This window comes from Sardina pilchardus, chromosome 16 (genome assembly GCF_963854185.1).
Source record: "Sardina pilchardus chromosome 16, fSarPil1.1, whole genome shotgun sequence".
In the NCBI taxonomy this organism is placed as follows: Eukaryota; Metazoa; Chordata; class Actinopteri; order Clupeiformes; family Clupeidae; genus Sardina; species Sardina pilchardus.
In genome coordinates, this window is record NC_085009.1 from 4,190,067 (window position 1) to 4,205,828 (window position 15,762).

The 15,762-nt window shown below is 44.2% G+C and overlaps 18 non-coding genes across 18 annotated transcripts; all 18 read right to left on the reverse strand.

The window, feature by feature from the left end:
- Window positions 1-4,561: 4,561 nt before the first annotated feature.
- trnas-uga (transfer RNA serine (anticodon UGA)) lies at window positions 4,562-4,643 on the reverse strand. Its single transcript has one exon. It is a non-coding gene; the product is annotated as a tRNA-Ser (tRNA).
- A 165-nt stretch (window positions 4,644-4,808) lies between these two features.
- trnas-cga (transfer RNA serine (anticodon CGA)) lies at window positions 4,809-4,890 on the reverse strand. Its single transcript has one exon. It is a non-coding gene; the product is annotated as a tRNA-Ser (tRNA).
- Window positions 4,891-6,547: 1,657 nt separating this feature from the next.
- Window positions 6,548-6,629, reverse strand: trnas-uga (transfer RNA serine (anticodon UGA)). Its single transcript has one exon. It is a non-coding gene; the product is annotated as a tRNA-Ser (tRNA).
- Window positions 6,630-7,834: 1,205 nt separating this feature from the next.
- trnas-uga (transfer RNA serine (anticodon UGA)) lies at window positions 7,835-7,916 on the reverse strand. The gene has a single exon. It is a non-coding gene; the product is annotated as a tRNA-Ser (tRNA).
- Window positions 7,917-8,081: 165 nt separating this feature from the next.
- trnas-cga (transfer RNA serine (anticodon CGA)) lies at window positions 8,082-8,163 on the reverse strand. The gene has a single exon. It is a non-coding gene; the product is annotated as a tRNA-Ser (tRNA).
- Window positions 8,164-10,831: 2,668 nt separating this feature from the next.
- Window positions 10,832-10,913, reverse strand: trnas-uga (transfer RNA serine (anticodon UGA)). The gene has a single exon. It is a non-coding gene; the product is annotated as a tRNA-Ser (tRNA).
- A 165-nt stretch (window positions 10,914-11,078) lies between these two features.
- trnas-cga (transfer RNA serine (anticodon CGA)) lies at window positions 11,079-11,160 on the reverse strand. The gene has a single exon. It is a non-coding gene; the product is annotated as a tRNA-Ser (tRNA).
- A 259-nt stretch (window positions 11,161-11,419) lies between these two features.
- Window positions 11,420-11,501, reverse strand: trnas-uga (transfer RNA serine (anticodon UGA)). Its single transcript has one exon. It is a non-coding gene; the product is annotated as a tRNA-Ser (tRNA).
- A 153-nt stretch (window positions 11,502-11,654) lies between these two features.
- On the reverse strand, window positions 11,655-11,736 carry trnas-cga (transfer RNA serine (anticodon CGA)). The gene has a single exon. It is a non-coding gene; the product is annotated as a tRNA-Ser (tRNA).
- Window positions 11,737-11,987: 251 nt separating this feature from the next.
- Window positions 11,988-12,069, reverse strand: trnas-uga (transfer RNA serine (anticodon UGA)). Its single transcript has one exon. It is a non-coding gene; the product is annotated as a tRNA-Ser (tRNA).
- Window positions 12,070-12,234: 165 nt separating this feature from the next.
- trnas-cga (transfer RNA serine (anticodon CGA)) lies at window positions 12,235-12,316 on the reverse strand. Its single transcript has one exon. It is a non-coding gene; the product is annotated as a tRNA-Ser (tRNA).
- A 259-nt stretch (window positions 12,317-12,575) lies between these two features.
- trnas-uga (transfer RNA serine (anticodon UGA)) lies at window positions 12,576-12,657 on the reverse strand. Its single transcript has one exon. It is a non-coding gene; the product is annotated as a tRNA-Ser (tRNA).
- A 153-nt stretch (window positions 12,658-12,810) lies between these two features.
- trnas-cga (transfer RNA serine (anticodon CGA)) lies at window positions 12,811-12,892 on the reverse strand. The gene has a single exon. It is a non-coding gene; the product is annotated as a tRNA-Ser (tRNA).
- A 251-nt stretch (window positions 12,893-13,143) lies between these two features.
- On the reverse strand, window positions 13,144-13,225 carry trnas-uga (transfer RNA serine (anticodon UGA)). Its single transcript has one exon. It is a non-coding gene; the product is annotated as a tRNA-Ser (tRNA).
- Window positions 13,226-13,390: 165 nt separating this feature from the next.
- Window positions 13,391-13,472, reverse strand: trnas-cga (transfer RNA serine (anticodon CGA)). The gene has a single exon. It is a non-coding gene; the product is annotated as a tRNA-Ser (tRNA).
- A 153-nt stretch (window positions 13,473-13,625) lies between these two features.
- On the reverse strand, window positions 13,626-13,707 carry trnas-cga (transfer RNA serine (anticodon CGA)). The gene has a single exon. It is a non-coding gene; the product is annotated as a tRNA-Ser (tRNA).
- Window positions 13,708-14,201: 494 nt separating this feature from the next.
- Window positions 14,202-14,283, reverse strand: trnas-uga (transfer RNA serine (anticodon UGA)). The gene has a single exon. It is a non-coding gene; the product is annotated as a tRNA-Ser (tRNA).
- A 153-nt stretch (window positions 14,284-14,436) lies between these two features.
- On the reverse strand, window positions 14,437-14,518 carry trnas-cga (transfer RNA serine (anticodon CGA)). The gene has a single exon. It is a non-coding gene; the product is annotated as a tRNA-Ser (tRNA).
- Window positions 14,519-15,762: the final 1,244 nt, after the last annotated feature.

The following is a 15,762-nucleotide window of genomic DNA, read 5'->3' on the forward strand; positions in this document are numbered from 1 at the left end:
CCTGTGGCTTTGGAAGGGGTGGCTCGCAACACTGTCAAAACTGTGGGTAAAGCATCAATCCACTGATTTTGGTGTTGGGCAATTTGTTTTGCAATGTTTTCTTTGATTGTGCGGTTCATTCGCTCAACCATTCCTGAACTCTGTGGTCTGTAGGGAACATGGAATTTCTGTCTGATATTCAACATTTTACACATGTCTTGCATGACTTGACCGGTGAAATGTGTGCCTTGATCTGATTCAATCTGAGTTGGTGCTCCATACAAAGGGATGAGTTGGTTCGCTATTACCCGTGCCACTGTCCTTGCATTGTTATTGCGAGTGGGAATAGCGTCAACCCATTTTGAGAATTTGTCAATTATGACGAGGCAATAACGATATCCCCCCTTGGCACTGGGAAGAGGACCAATGAAATCTATCTGTAATACCTCCCATGGGCCTTTGGGTGGACTCGGTCTGCGGAGATTTGTGCGTCCCGGTTTTCCTTGGTTGACTGTCGCGCACACCAGGCACGTGTCACACCAGTTGTTAACATCTGTGGCCATGCCGAACCACCAGAAGTGTGGCTTAATCAATTGTAGTGTTTTGTCTGCAGATACGTGTGCATACTCATGATACATTTTTATGACTGGTTTTTGGAGTGCTTCCGGAATAACATATTTATCTGCTCTGATAATAATGCCATCGCGAACCTCAATCAGTGCATCATTTTGTAGTTTTGGTATAAGCTGTTCGTCAGAAGTCCATAACTCTTTTTGGAATTGTTTTAAATCGATGGGTGTGACTTGGATTGAACTTACTGCAGAAACATTGGGTTTGTTGTGTTGCAGTGGTTCTCCATTTATTGCTGCTAGTTTGGCTAACTCATCAACAATGTTATTGTTTTGTTCGTGTACGGTCGGGTTTTTGACGATGTGCGCTCTGACTTTGATTACAGACATGGGGATTTTTCGCGATTTGATTTCTTGCCATATTGATGTGATTGTATCAAAATGTTTGATTTGCGTTCCTGCTGAAGTGAGGAACTTGCGTAATTGCCATTGTGCCATATAGTCATGTACAGCACCGTGCGCGTAACGAGAGTCTGTGTAAATGCATAGCGGTTCAGGGTGTGTTTTGATAGCCTGTAGCAAGGCAACAAGTTCGGCTTCCTGTGCTGATACATTTGCTGGTAGTTTGAAAAGTAATTTTTGGCTTTCATTTCTGAGAGAGTTGTTTGGGGTCCACACAGCACAACCAGTATGATAATTACCATTGTCCCAATAGCGGGAACCATCGATGTATACTTTGGTTTGTTGGGGTAATTCAACGTCTAATACTGGACTTTCCGTTTCCGGTTTTGGTTCACACATGTGTGGGTGGCCCTCGACATCGCCAAGTAGGTGTGGCAAGATGCGGTCATTAACTGTTGTGATGTCGCGTGCTTGAATGTCAGTTAACCATCTGGCAAGTCTTTGAGACGAGACACCTTTGATTCGGCCTTGCAACAACATCTGAACTGGCGTGTGCATTGTGTGAACCACAACAGGTTGGAAACCGACAATGGGTTCTGTTGTGGTTAACATCCAATGAACCGCCAGGACTTGCTGTGTGCATCGATCAAAACCAGTTTCAACAACAGACTTTTTACGGCTGTAGTAGGCTATTGGTCTTAGTTTTCCCCCATAATCTTGAGCTAATATCCCACTGAGTGTTTTCTCGTAAGCATCGACTTGAATGTGGAACGGTTTAGATGGGTTAGGTAAGCCTAAGGCTGGCGCAGCACAGAGACGCTCTTTTAGTTCAGTGAAACTTTTGTCATGTTCCTTCGCCCAGTCGAGGACGTCGGAGGGTTTTGATTTTCCTTTTGATAACGCGTACAATGGCGAGACAATTCCAGCAAAATCTGGAATAAATTCACGGAGATAGTTAGCAGTGCCTAACACCTTTTGAAGCGCGTTTAGTGTATGTGGTCTTGGCAGTTCTGCTATGCATTTCCGCCTGTCCTCTGTCAGGGATCGGTGATTTTGAGAAAGTGTATACCCTAAGTATTGAACTTCCTGCAATGCGATTTGGGAGTTGTTCGTTATTCCAATATGTTTTAACGCCTAGGTCGTCTAAGCGAACTAAGGTCTGTTCGACGTGTGAACCGACTGATTGCATCAACTCCTCATCTACACTGAGCTGTCCCTGACTTGTGTTTTCTGTTGAAACTTGTCCCCCCATAATCGGATTTTTACGGTCTCCGATCTAAATGGATATGTCGATCCGTTCTATATTATGTGTCTATATGGAATGCAAACTTGTTTCCCTGAATCTTAACATTCAAAAATAAAAGGAAAGATACTCACCAAAGGAACAGTTGAACCAGGGTAATTGCGAGCGGAAATTCGAGTCTCATTGTGCGGCGCACCGGAGCGACGTACTTGAAAGTTCTGATTCACAGAAATATTCAATCACGTCGGGGTCACCACATTGTAAGGAGGAAATATATTTATCAATATTCCTGCTTTTATACGTGTTCTGTCTTTACCCGGTGCACCAATGAGATTGTGTTGAACAAGTTAAATTATTTTTGACCATCTGACTCCATAGATGAAAGGTATAGTCACACTGTTGATGACTATGAAATATCAGTCTACAAGTAACAAGTACTTCTAAACTTTATCTCTCTACAAGGCTGATTTGATTAATCACTAGAGATCCAACCTATATCGTTAGCAGTATCAGTTCATTGACTATCAATATCTGTGAAGTTTACTGATTTACCAGTTCAGGGACCACTATTCGTTTGGCTAATCAGGCCGGCCGGCATTAGCACGCAGAGGCCTCCACGGCTTGGTGCGAAAACTGAATTAGAGCAGTGACTCCTAGTGGTATAACTAGCCCTCACAAGATACGTAGTTTAACTGAGAATTCGTTTGCTAAGATACTGATTAAACAAATGCCTCGATTCGGACTCTCAAGAAAAGAATATTACCGATTACCAATTAACATCACATTTATTTGTAATCTTTTCTAATACAATCAATAAAGGTATAAAGATACAGACAATAATAAAGTAGCAAAAGAATTAAACAATCAACCTAAAATAAAGTTCAAGATATCATACCTGATGTAGCATTAACTAAAGAAGTGGAACTCTATTAGCAGAGGTTTCAATCCTAGGAAACCAAGCTCAGAGTCTACTGCTAGCCAGAGCTACACGCTAGTGGAGATTTTGTTAAGCAAAAATCTGAAGGGTCACCTTTGTTTTCTCTTAAATATCCATCTAGACACAGGAGGTTTGTCGGCTGGGTTCCACCTTAGAAATTAACATATAGACTCTATAACAATTGTAAAAGACCTTGGCTCACCGCAGGGTATATCTTATCATTACAAAAGGAGGATGGGAGGTTACCCATCCAACTTGGCAATTTCGCTTAGATCACCAGAAAAACATATTTACACTTATTTTACAATTGTACCACTGAGACCCTCTTACTTCTCGCGTTGAGACATTCAAAATGATACCAAACATAGATACATTATCATTTGTCATGAAACAGATACATTTTAGTTTCCAGCATGGGTTTTCCAGGAGAAAACTGGAGGTGTGTCCGCCATGGTCAGAGCCTCCCTGGCCAAATGGCGATTCACACAATGGGGTATTTCAATGCAAACAAGTTACCTAAACACAAAAGGAGTGTCCCTGCTGTGAGGTTGTCTCTCCCGTCTTTCAAGATGACTCATGCCTGGGGAAGTAATTTTTCCTATAGACTTATGTATGGGAAAAATAAGGTTATTCTTATAAACTCGTATATGGAAAATAACCCAGCTTTACATATTGAAAGCCAATATTGCATTTCAGATAGGCTAATTATATTTCACAAACACTTTGGCAGAACTATATGCTTATGGGAGACAATAGGCTAGGTTTTCTCCCAATACTCCCAGGACAATAGGCTACCAATTTATTTTATGACCACCGAAAAAATATTTCAGAGTGAACCCTTTTAATTTACAAACGTAGGTTATCTTTATTGTTGAATAGCCTATGCCAAAGTTGTTTTGAGTTTAAATAGCCTGCTTATTCACTCGTTTTGTTCAGAGTGAAGACAATCAAAGTCCCAATTCAAACCATCATAATTACTGTTTAGCCTACGATTTCGTTATTCTCCTTTTTAGGCAACCACTGTATCTATTTTTTTCTCTCGTGTTCAATTTGATTACTTCCGATGAAAATCCTGTAGATGGCGCTTGTAAATCGAACTGAAATCTTCTAGTTTGCCTTAATTTTACAACATGCATCCTCTTTTCATCAATCTATGGTTTTGGTCTACTTTTCTACCTCGTGCACGAGCAGACATGAAGCTGATTTTAGCCTCGTTTGAATAAACGAGGGCAAGATGCAGCTAACTTGAGTTAATGGAACGGCTTTAGCTTCAAGTGGAAGTCTACACTAGTTCAAGCCAGGCTATTTCTGTTGAGCGCCGCCTTGTTTAGCGAGGTTGATGGAATACCCCCCAGGAAGATATGTTGGTATATTTCATGGCCTTGCCGCACAAATCAAGTGGTGCGTCATCCCTTTTACAAGAAAGGACACCGCTGTGTGCAGGGTTCGAACCTGCGCGGGGAGACCCCATTGGATTTCAAGTCCAACGCCTTAACCTCTCGGCCATCACAGCTGCACGGTCTTTGCACACATGGGAAAAAATCGTGCACAACGTGCCATAGCTTCAGCTGGAAGAGACAGCGCTATAAGATTTGGCTTCACGGTTTGTTTCAACTGCCTTGGCCGATTCCAGTCGTGGGTCTCAAATGGGTGGCAGGAGAACAACTAGTCAAAGAAACGCTGCGAGCAGGGTTCGAACCTGCGCGGGGAAACCCCATTGGATTTCGAGTCCAACGCCTTAACCTCTCGGCCATCACAGCTTATTTCACCAACTGGGTCATGAACAAAAAAAAAGACATGCAAACATGCTACCTGAAGGATGGCGATCAGAGGGACAAGCATAAATGAACAGATGTCAAAGGTAGGACGACTTTACTTCAATGGCCCAATCCCAATGTCCGGACTCACAAACTCAAGGACTTTGGTGCGCGTTCTCGCGAAATTGGTAAGTGCTTAGGGCTGTCCCAATGTCGAATTACAACGGGCGGGAGGGTTTGAGCAGACACTTACCGAGCCCTTTCCGTGAGTCTGCATCGGTGCAGACTTAAGGCGAGACACGGCAGTTGAAAACATTGTTTTTGTGACCTCCGGTCAATTTCGAGATTTTGTGCTAGTTTGTTACCTTAGCATGTATTCTACCACCCTACTACAACAACAAAGTCCGATTTGCACATTTAGGTGTTTATTTCACGAACTTTTGTGTGCTCGCGCCTATGTATTTCTCCACATTTTCTCAAAAGTTCCCATTCTAAAGTGTAATGTACTCCCGCGACCGTCATCCAAATCATATCGTGTCTCACACTGTTGGAAAGCCCTGCTTCTCCTGCATAACGCTGTGCAATCCAAATATGGACATTTCCCTTGTATTAGCAACCAATCGCGAAAGTTCAAAGACGAGTCTAAGCTGAGAACGAATCTCATTGGCTGTGTTTCAAGGCTGTTTTCTCAAAACTAGTTATTTGCGGTTTTGAGTCATTTTCCGGTAGATACTTCTCAGCCTCTGTAGCACCTATCTACACCAAACTTTCCAGTTATACACTTAACAGTATTCCGAAGACATTTACAGAGGGATTTGTTAATACATCATTCCTGGCCTGATTTATGTGACATGCTAATCAAAAAAGCATGGCAAAAATCGTTTTTTTAAGGCTATGGACAGTATATTTGGATTTCCTAGGCAATGAAAGCAGATATCCTGAAATCCTTCTGTAATTTTATTGTAATCTTGCTTGTAAACAACATGAAAGAATAATTTTGCACCTGGCTTTATCATATGCTCAGATCTATCTACCGGAAATATATGCAAAATCATGCATATTTAATGAGATAATGCCTAATTTGCATAATTAAACATACACATTTCAAAAACTTGTAATACATTTTTTTCTCATACTTGTGTAAGTAATCAACTGAGGAAGTTTCATGGTGATACCTATTATTTAAAATTTTTACCCTATTCAACTGTAGTGTCTCGCCTTAACCTAAGGGAATTACCCACAGTTCAAAGTGTTGTGACGTTTACTGCGGAGATCATAGAAAAATCCGGAAATTAAGGTAAACAACAGCACGCACGACACACGTGCATGGTGCAAATGTTAGCAACGTCTTTGTTAGTAAACATCGCCAAGGTACATGTGATCTCGTGAAGTGCTGTCCCAATCCCAAATACCTATCTGAGCCTATGTGGCCTCACACACTCATTCACTTAGCACCTGAGATCAATTAAGTCTGTGAGTCTCTAGTTCTTAGTCTTTAGGGCTGACATTGGGATTGGGCCAATGAGAGACGTGCAATTATATGTGTAGTTTGAAAAGGGCACAGGTAAGAGGCCAGGAAGATATGTTGGTCAATTTCATGGCCTGCTGTCTTGCCGCACAAATCAAGCGGTCCGTTCATCGCTCTTGCAACAAAGGACGCCGCTGTGAGCAGGGTTCGAACCTGCGCGGGGAGACCCCATTGGATTTCAAGTCCAACGCCTTAACCACTCGGCCATCACAGCTGCACTCAAGTGGAAAAACGTGCACAAAGGCCGACAGCTTCAGCTGGCGATCGGCGGTACAAGCATAAGTTCACACATGTCAAACGCAGGACCACCTTTCTTCACTGAGAGACATGGCATTACATGTGTAGCTTGAAAAGGGCAGAGATAAGAGACCAGGGGCCTATTGCACAAAACTAGGATAAGGGATTAACCCGGGATATCTTGGTTATCCTGGCTCAATTTATCCGTGATCCAGTTGCACAAAAGCGGGATAGGGGGCAGCAGGATATGTTATGGTATAAGTTACCATGGCGATTTATTCTGTGGAGCTAGCCTGCTCCTGACCAGGCTCACAGCCAAGATAAGTTGATTCTAATGGTAATTACATTATCTGATTGGTTCAGCTAGCTGTCATTCAAATGAGACCTCCACGTGATTTTTTTTAAAGAGCTGTAGATTCCATTTATATATTATTTGCAACATGCATTTACTCGCAAAACACAGCAGAATGTCTGCCTAATACCATATGGATGTCATTTAAATTATGGTGGCCTTATAATTAATAACATAGCCTACTCGTTGTTTGCTTCTTTTTAGACAGATGTTTGATGAATAGGCTGCTGTAGTAGTTGATTGGAAGTGGAGGGGACATTTTTCGAAGGTGTTTTGAACTAATTCGGCTTTTAAGACAAATTAAGATACTTTGTGCATCTTTGCGGTGGCAAAACGCTTCCTATTGACGTTGCGTACCGAGACAAGGAAGCTCTCACACACGTGGGTGCATACGTACATTTGCATTCAGTTGATCTGCCACACCTACTCCCGCTATGTAACAGAAATAATCATGATCCCCCATCCAAAAAAGTAAAACTTTACCTCGTTGTTAGTCTATATCATATTCACTTTGTGTGCAAGACGCTATTTTTCGCGTCTTTTTTTATCCCTACCGTGACTTATTTGGGGAGAAACGAGAACGCGCACACATACCGGATAACTTACACCTGGCTTGATGAATCCGTGTCTGCTTATCCTGGATTGGTCTTTGTGCAACCAATTAAGCCGGTATGCTCATGTTTTGGATTCAGTGATCGCAGCTCAGTAACTTATCCCGGATATCTTAATTCTGCTTTTGTGCAACGGGCCCCAGGAAGATATGTTGGTAAATTTCATGGCATTGCCGCACAAATCAAGTGGTGCGTCATCCCTTTTACAAGAAAGGACACCGCTGTGTGCAGGGTTCGAACCTGCGCGGGGAGACCCCATTGGATTTCAAGTCCAACGCCTTAACCTCTTGGCCATCACAGCTGCACGGTCTTTGCACACATGGGAAAAAATCGTGCACAACGTGCCATAGCTTCAACTGGAAGAGACAGCGCTATAAGGTTTGGCTTCACGGTTTGTTTCAACTGCCTTGGCCGATTCCAGTCGTGGGTCTCAAATGGGTGGCAGGAGAACAACTAGTCAAAGAAACGCTGCGAGCAGGGTTCGAACCTGCGCGGGGAAACCCCATTGGATTTCGAGTCCAACGCCTTAACCTCTCGGCCATCACAGCTTATTTCACCAATGGGGTCATGAACAGAAAAAAAGACATGCAAACATGCTACCTGAAGGATGGCGATCGGAGGTACAAGTATTGACCCATCCCACGTGACGTCAGAGCAAAAGTAAGTGCCATTTTGGACATGAACTACCAGTAGTCTACCACGGCTAACACACGGAAACAATTAAAAGGATAATCGAAAGGAATAGAACAACAGCGTCCTTTGGTAGCCTCAAAGTAACAATAAAGTTATCAACACATATCTTTGACATGTAATTTACGAAACTCAACATCAGGCCCATTCTAGTGCTGCATGGACTTGCTGATGGCCTTGGCTCATATTCAGTGAGGTGACGTTTTATGCAAGCATTGAGGCTTTAATCGTCTGCTTCGTGAGCGCAAGTTTGTCTTTATATTTTTAAATATGTGATAGAGATGTCTGGCATGCGTGTTTGCGTTAGCAAGATCAATCGCATGTCCACGGGCAAAGCTTTCGATAGCGAACACAATTTGACTAAATTAAGCTCTCTAGTAGACTAGGATTTCTCACATGCATAAGTGGAATCGAACATGGTCAACTTGTTAATGCTATGTTAATACCAGTGACGAGGCGTAAGGGACATTTCCGAGGAAGCCAAGTGACGAATACGTATTTATTTGTTTGTTGTTTGTTGTTCACTTATCGAAGTGTAAAGTCCCCTCCGCCTGCGGCGTCGGGTCCTTATTACCACTTCGAACGTGCATTATTTTCCTATAAACGCACGGCGCGTCGTTGATTATCCCTACTCTAACCTACAGACCATGTAAAAGACATAACAGACTGGACGAGGGTCATTGGTAACTGCAACACACACGCACTGTCTCTCTCTCTCCCTCCCTCACACATCTCCACACAAAGAAAGAATGCACAAAACAGTCCTGTATTTACAATAGTGATTGTCGGACAAGATAGAGCCTTAGCTCCCGGGAGAAAATGCCACTGGTTGATAGGCTACTAACTTGTTTCAGTGTGCGACATGCAGTTCGTTAAATGTGAACGTAAACAAACCTTAGCTGCAATAAGATGGCGACCACCGGCTCCAGGGACGATCCCTCTGCTCACCCTGTAAATGCCCTACATCGCTGGACAGTGAAGGTGTTTTCTGCATTTTTATTTTACTCGTTTTTCATTTACGTTTTCTCGTCCATTGCATTCAAACTTCAGTCCACTACATGTCCAAAATGGCAGCCGCTCTTACTAAGGTCACGGGAGTGGGATGGGTCAATAAGTTCACACATGTCAAACGCAGGACCACCTTTCTTCACTGAGAGACATGGCATTACATGTGTAGCTTGAAAAGGGCAGAGATAAGAGACCAGGGGCCGGTTTCCCGATAACGTTCACTCTTAGCGAGCTACGAAGACTCCAAAGGTATAACTTACCAAAGTTGTTTACCTTTCTAGTCGTGGTTCCCGAACTATCACTTAGGAGTCTTCTTACGAAAAGCTCCTTACGTCCGACGTATAAGGCACTGTCCACCATGAAGGTGCTGAATTAGGTGACATCGATTGCTCAGAAATCGATTTTTTATTTCACGCGGAGGCTTGACAGACTTATGAAAGCGTTCTTTGCACCAAAAAACATTGCTTATAATAGCCTATCGCCCCCACAACATTCACGCAACTTCAACGTGGATGAACTTATTAGCACACAATGTTAAAAAAAGTAGTCTAGAAATTAAATGATGTACGTCCGCCAAGTAGGTTATGTTTTCATCTGGGTTTGTTTGTTGGTGTGTTAGTTTGTTTCCCGCATGGATAAAACGATTCGAACGCTTCATGTTTGAAAGCAGAGGTCTGAGCTCTCTGAGTGCTTTTCTAGTTTGTTTGTTTGTTTGTTTGTTTGTTTGTCCGTTTGTTTGCAAGATAGGCTAGCTCTAAAAGTTAAAGATGGATTTCGATTAAATTTCCAGGGAAGATCTGAAATGACCCATGGAAGAAACTATTTAATTTTGTGAGTGATTCGTATCACCGTCTGGATGCAGGAGGCGTAGGCTACATGTGTTTGCTTGGGGGAGGTTTGTGCTTTTCTAGTTGAAATAGGCTATGTAGACTTTTTTTAATCACAGCTGATTGACCAACATCTTCATTCAGTATTGTGTGCCTTTGGTTAACATTAAACATGACAGCAAGCCCGCACATTAGGCCTAAACATTGTAGGACGCGGTGGGGGGAAGCAAAGAATAAAGCGCTTTCCATTATTTTCAAATGCGTGCACGTTTCATATTTGTATGAAAAAATTTCCAGAAATATTTTCTAAATTAGCATACTTACATAAAATCATTGGCGAACCAAAATAGTGATTTTGTATCATATGAGTTGCATGCGTAACGGAAATTGCTGTAGGGTACAATGGCGGCGACTAGCGTCGCGAGTCGAAACATTGCTAAGGTGCAGCTAAGAGAGATCTGAGAGTGCTCCAGACCACTCTTACCAACGAACGACGTGCGAAAGACATTCGTAGCAAAGAAGGTTTCGGGAAATGCGTGAGGTACTTAAGGTAGAGCTTAAGATAGAGGTTACGAACTACGTAGCGTTAAGAAGGCTTCGGGAAACCGGACCCAGGAAGATATGTTGGTAAATTTCATGGCATTGCCGCACAAATCAAGTGGTGCGTCATCCCTTTTACAAGAAAGGACACCGCTGTGTGCAGGGTTCGAACCTGCGCGGGGAGACCCCATTGGATTTCAAGTCCAACGCCTTAACCTCTCGGCCATCACAGCTGCACGGTCTTTGCACACATGGGAAAAAATCGTGCACAACGTGCCATAGCTTCAGCTGGAAGAGACAACGCTATAAGGTTTGGCTTCACGGTTTGTTTCAACTGCCTTGGCCGATTCCAGTCGTGGGTCTCAAATGGGTGGCAGGAGAACAACTAGTCAAAGAAACGCTGCGAGCAGGGTTCGAACCTGCGCGGGGAAACCCCATTGGATTTCGAGTCCAACGCCTTAACCTCTCGGCCATCACAGCTTATTTCACCAACTGGGTCGTGATCAGAAAAAAAGACATGCAAACATGCTACCTGAAGGATGGCGATCAGAGGGACAAGCATAAATGAACAGATGTCAAAGGTAGGACGACTTTTCTTCAATGAGAGACGTGCAATTATATGTGTAGCTTGAAAAGGGCACAGGTAAGAGGCCAGGAAGATATGTTGGTCAATTTCATGGCCTGCTGTCTTGCCGCACAAATCAAGCGGTCCGTTCATCGCTCTTGCAACAAAGGACGCCGCTGTGAGCAGGGTTCGAACCTGCGCGGGGAGACCCCATTGGATTTCATGTCCAACGCCTTAACCACTCGGCCATCACAGCTGCACACAAGTGGAAAAACGTGCACAACGGCCCACAGCTTCAGCTGGAAGAGACGGCGCTATAAGATTTGGCTTCACGGTTTGTTTCAACTGCCTTGGCCGATTCCAGTCGTGGGTCTCAAATGGATGGCAGGAGAACAACTAGTCAAAGAAACGCTGCGAGCAGGGTTCGAACCTGCGCGGGGAAACCCCATTGGATTTCGAGTCCAACGCCTTAACCTCTCGGCCATCACAGCTTATTTCACCAACGGGGTCATGAACAGAAAAAAAGACGTGCAAACATGCTACCTGAAGGATCTCGATCGGAGGTACAAGCATAAGTTCACACATGTCAAACGCAGGACCACTTTTCTTCACTGAGAGACATGGCATTACATGTGTAGCTTGAAAAGGGCAGAGATAAGAGACCAGGAAGATATGTTGGTAAATTTCATGGCCTTGCCGCACAAATCAAGTGGTGCGTCTTCCCTTTTACAAGAAAGGACACCGCTGTGAGCAGGGTTCGAACCTGCGCGGGGAGACCCCATTGGATTTCAAGTCCAACGCCTTAACCTCTCGGCCATCACAGCTGAACGGTCTTTGCACACATGGGAAAAAATCGTGCACAACGTGCCATAGCTTCAGCTGGAAGAGACAGCGCTATAAGATTTGGCTTCACGGTTTGTTTCAACTGCCTTGGCCGATTCCAGTCGTGGGTCTCAAATGGGTGGCAGGAGAACAACTAGTCAAAGAAACGCTGCGAGCAGGGTTCGAACCTGTGCGGGGAAACCCCATTGGATTTCGAGTCCAACGCCTTAACCTCTCGCCCATCACAGCTTATTTCACCAACTGGGTCATGAACAGAAAAAAAGACATGCAAACATGCTACCTGAAGGATGGCGATCAGAGGGACAAGCATAAATGAACAGATGTCAAAGGTAGGACGACTTTTCTTCAATGAGAGACGTGCAATTATATGTGTAGTTTGAAAAGGGCACAGGTAAGAGGCCAGGAAGATATGTTGGTCAATTTCATGGCCTGCATTCTTGCCGCACAAATCAAGCGGTCCGTTCATCGCTCTTGCAACAAAGGACGCCGCTGTGAGCAGGGTTCGAACCTGCGCGGGGAGACCCCATTGGATTTCAAGTCCAACGCCTTAACCACTCGGCCATCAAAGCTGCACACAAGTGGAAAAACGTGCACAACGGCCCACAGCTTCAGCTGGAAGAGACAGCACTATAAGATTTGGCTTCACGGTTTGTTTCAACTGCCTTGGCCGATTCCAGTTGTGGGTCTCAAATGGGTGGCAGGAGAACAACTAGTCAAAGAAACGCTGCGAGCAGGGTTCGAACCTGCGCGGGGAAACCCCATTGGATTTCGAGTCCAACACCTTAACCTCTCGGCCATCACAGCTTACTTCACCAACTGGGTCATGAACAGAAAAAAAGACATGCAAACATGCTACCTGAAGGATGGCGATCGGAGGTACAAGCATAAGTTCACACATGTCAAACGCAGGACCACTTTTCTTCACTGAGAGACATGGCATTACATGTGTAGCTTGAAAAGGGCAGAGATAAGAGACCAGGAAGATATGTTGGTAAATTTCATGGCCTTGCCGCACAAATCAAGTGGTGCGTCATCCCTTTTACAAGAAAGGACACCGCTGTGAGCAGGGTTCGAACCTGCGCGGGGAGACCCCATTGGATTTCAAGTCGAACGCCTTAACCTCTCGGCCATCTCAGCTGCACAGTCTTTGCACACATGGGAAAAAATGGTGCACAACGTGCCATAGCTTCAGTTGGAAAAGAAACTGCTTTAAGAATTGGCTTGACGGTTTCTTTCAACTGCCTTGGCAGGTTCCTGTCGTGGGTCTCCAATGGGTGGCAGGAGAACAACTAGTCAAAGAAACGCTACGAGCAGGGTTCGAACCTGCGCGGGGAAACCACATTGGATTTCGAGTCCAACGCCTTAACCTCTCGGCCATCTCAGCTGCACACAAGTGGAAAAACGTGCACAACGGCCCACAGCTTCAGCTGGAAGAAACAGCGCTATAAGATTTGGCTTCACGGTTTGTTTCAACTGCCTTGGCCGATTCCAGTCGTGGGTTTCAAATGGGTGGCAGGAGAACAACTAGTCAAAGAAACGCTGCGAGCAGGGTTCGAACCTGCTCGGGGAAACCCCATTGGATTTCGAGTCCAACTCCTTAACCTCTCGGCCATCACAGCTGAATCACATCACTGAAGTGCCCTTGAGCAAGGCACCTAACCCCTCACTGCTCCCCGATCGCCGCTGGTTGGGCAGGCAGCTCACTGCTCTGGGTTGTGTGATTCACCTCACTGTTTGTTCACTGTGTGCTGTGTGTTCACTAATTCGGTTAAATTGGGTTAAATGCAGAGAACTGAATTTCCCTCACGGGATCAAAAAAGTATATATTCTATTCTATTCTATTCTATTCTAGCTTATTTCACTAATGGCGTCATGAACAGAAAACAAAGACATGCAAACATGCTACCTGAAGGATGGCGATCAGAGGGACAAGCATAAATGAACAGATGTCAAAGGTAGGACGACTTTTCTTCAATGAGAGATGTGCAATTATATGTGTAGTTTGAAAAGGGCACAGGTAAGAGGCCAGGAAGATATGTTGGTCAATTTCATGGCCTGCTGTCTTTCCGCACAAATCAAGCGGTCCGTTCATTGCTCTTGCAACAAAGGACGCCGCTGTGAGCAGGGTTCGAACCTGCGCGGGGAGACCCCATTGGATTTCAAGTCCAACGCCTTAACCACTCGGCCATCACAGCTGCACACAAGTGGAAAAACGTGCACAACGGCCCACAGCTTCAGCTGGAAGAGACAGCGCTATAAGATTCGGCTTCACGGTTTGTTTCAACTGCCTTGGCCGATTCCAGTCGTGAGTCTCAAATGGGTGACAGGAGAACAACTAGTCAAAGAAACGCTGCGAGCAGGGTTCGAACCTGCGCGGGGAAACCCCATGGGATTTCGAGTCCAACGCCTTAACCTCTCGGCCATCACAGCTTATTTCACTAATGGCGTCATGAACAGAAAACAAAGACATGCAAACATGCTACCTGAAGGATGGCGATCAGAGGGACAAGCATAAGTTCACACATGTCAAACGCAGGACCACTTTTCTTCACTGAGAGACATGGCATTACATGTGTAGCTTGAAAAGGGCAGAGATAAGAGACCTGGGGGGTATTCCATCAAGCGAGCTAACCGTAAATCGCGGCTAACTTTGATAAGCCTCGCTAATTTTAGAGAGAGCTCGGTTCCATTACTCCCGCTAACAGGAATCTCAGCTGAGTTGCTGGGGTAACATATGCTTCTGAACTAACCTGGTCGGTGGCAGGCTAACTGCCGAGCTAAATTTATCTGTGTTGCAAATAAAAAACACCTGTCGGAAAACGAGTCCCAAACCGTTGGTTCCGTCAACCTGTGCTTTCGTCACCTGTAGCCTACAACTTAAAAAATAGAAGGAGAAACTTTTTTCCGACAGTGTTGCAAGTATTGATTAAGGCTACCTATCCGCTAGTTTAAATGAATTTCTGAAAATTATGCAACTTACATTGTTTGAACTTGATATGTGTGTGGTCCAAGGAATCTTGCGGCTCTGCGTAACGTAGGCTACGTCTTTCGTGGTGTCATGCGCAGCGTGACAGGAGAACAATCGAGGCATGTTTTGCGTGTTCTCGAGTTCGGTTCCCATGCGATGAATTTACATAGACTATGTTAACACATTAATATTGCCATGTTTAGTTATAGGCCTACTCTTTAATGAAAGGCATCATTATTAAGGGTCATATATATACAGTAGCTTCAGTGACAGTAGGCAGGCTGTCAGTGTGCTATACGATGCACGGCAAGCCAGCCTATAGCCTAATTCTGTAAAGGCTATAATAATTAAAACCGCTTCATATAGTCTAATTAATTATGCATGTAGTTCGGATATCAAACCAACTGTATTACAGAAATTAAATATGAAATGACATATTGAAAGCCAATATTGCATTTCAGATAGGCTAATTATAGGCTATTTCACAAACACTTTGGCAGAACTATGCTTATGGGAGACAATAGGCTAGGTTTTCTCCCAATACTCCCAGGACAATAGGCTACCAATTTATTTTATGACCACCGAAAAAATATTTCAGAGTGAACCCTTTTAATTTACAAACGTAGGATATCTTTATTGTTGAATAGCCTATGCCAAAGTTGTTTTGAGTTTAAATAGCCTGCTTATTCACTCGTTTTGTTCAGAG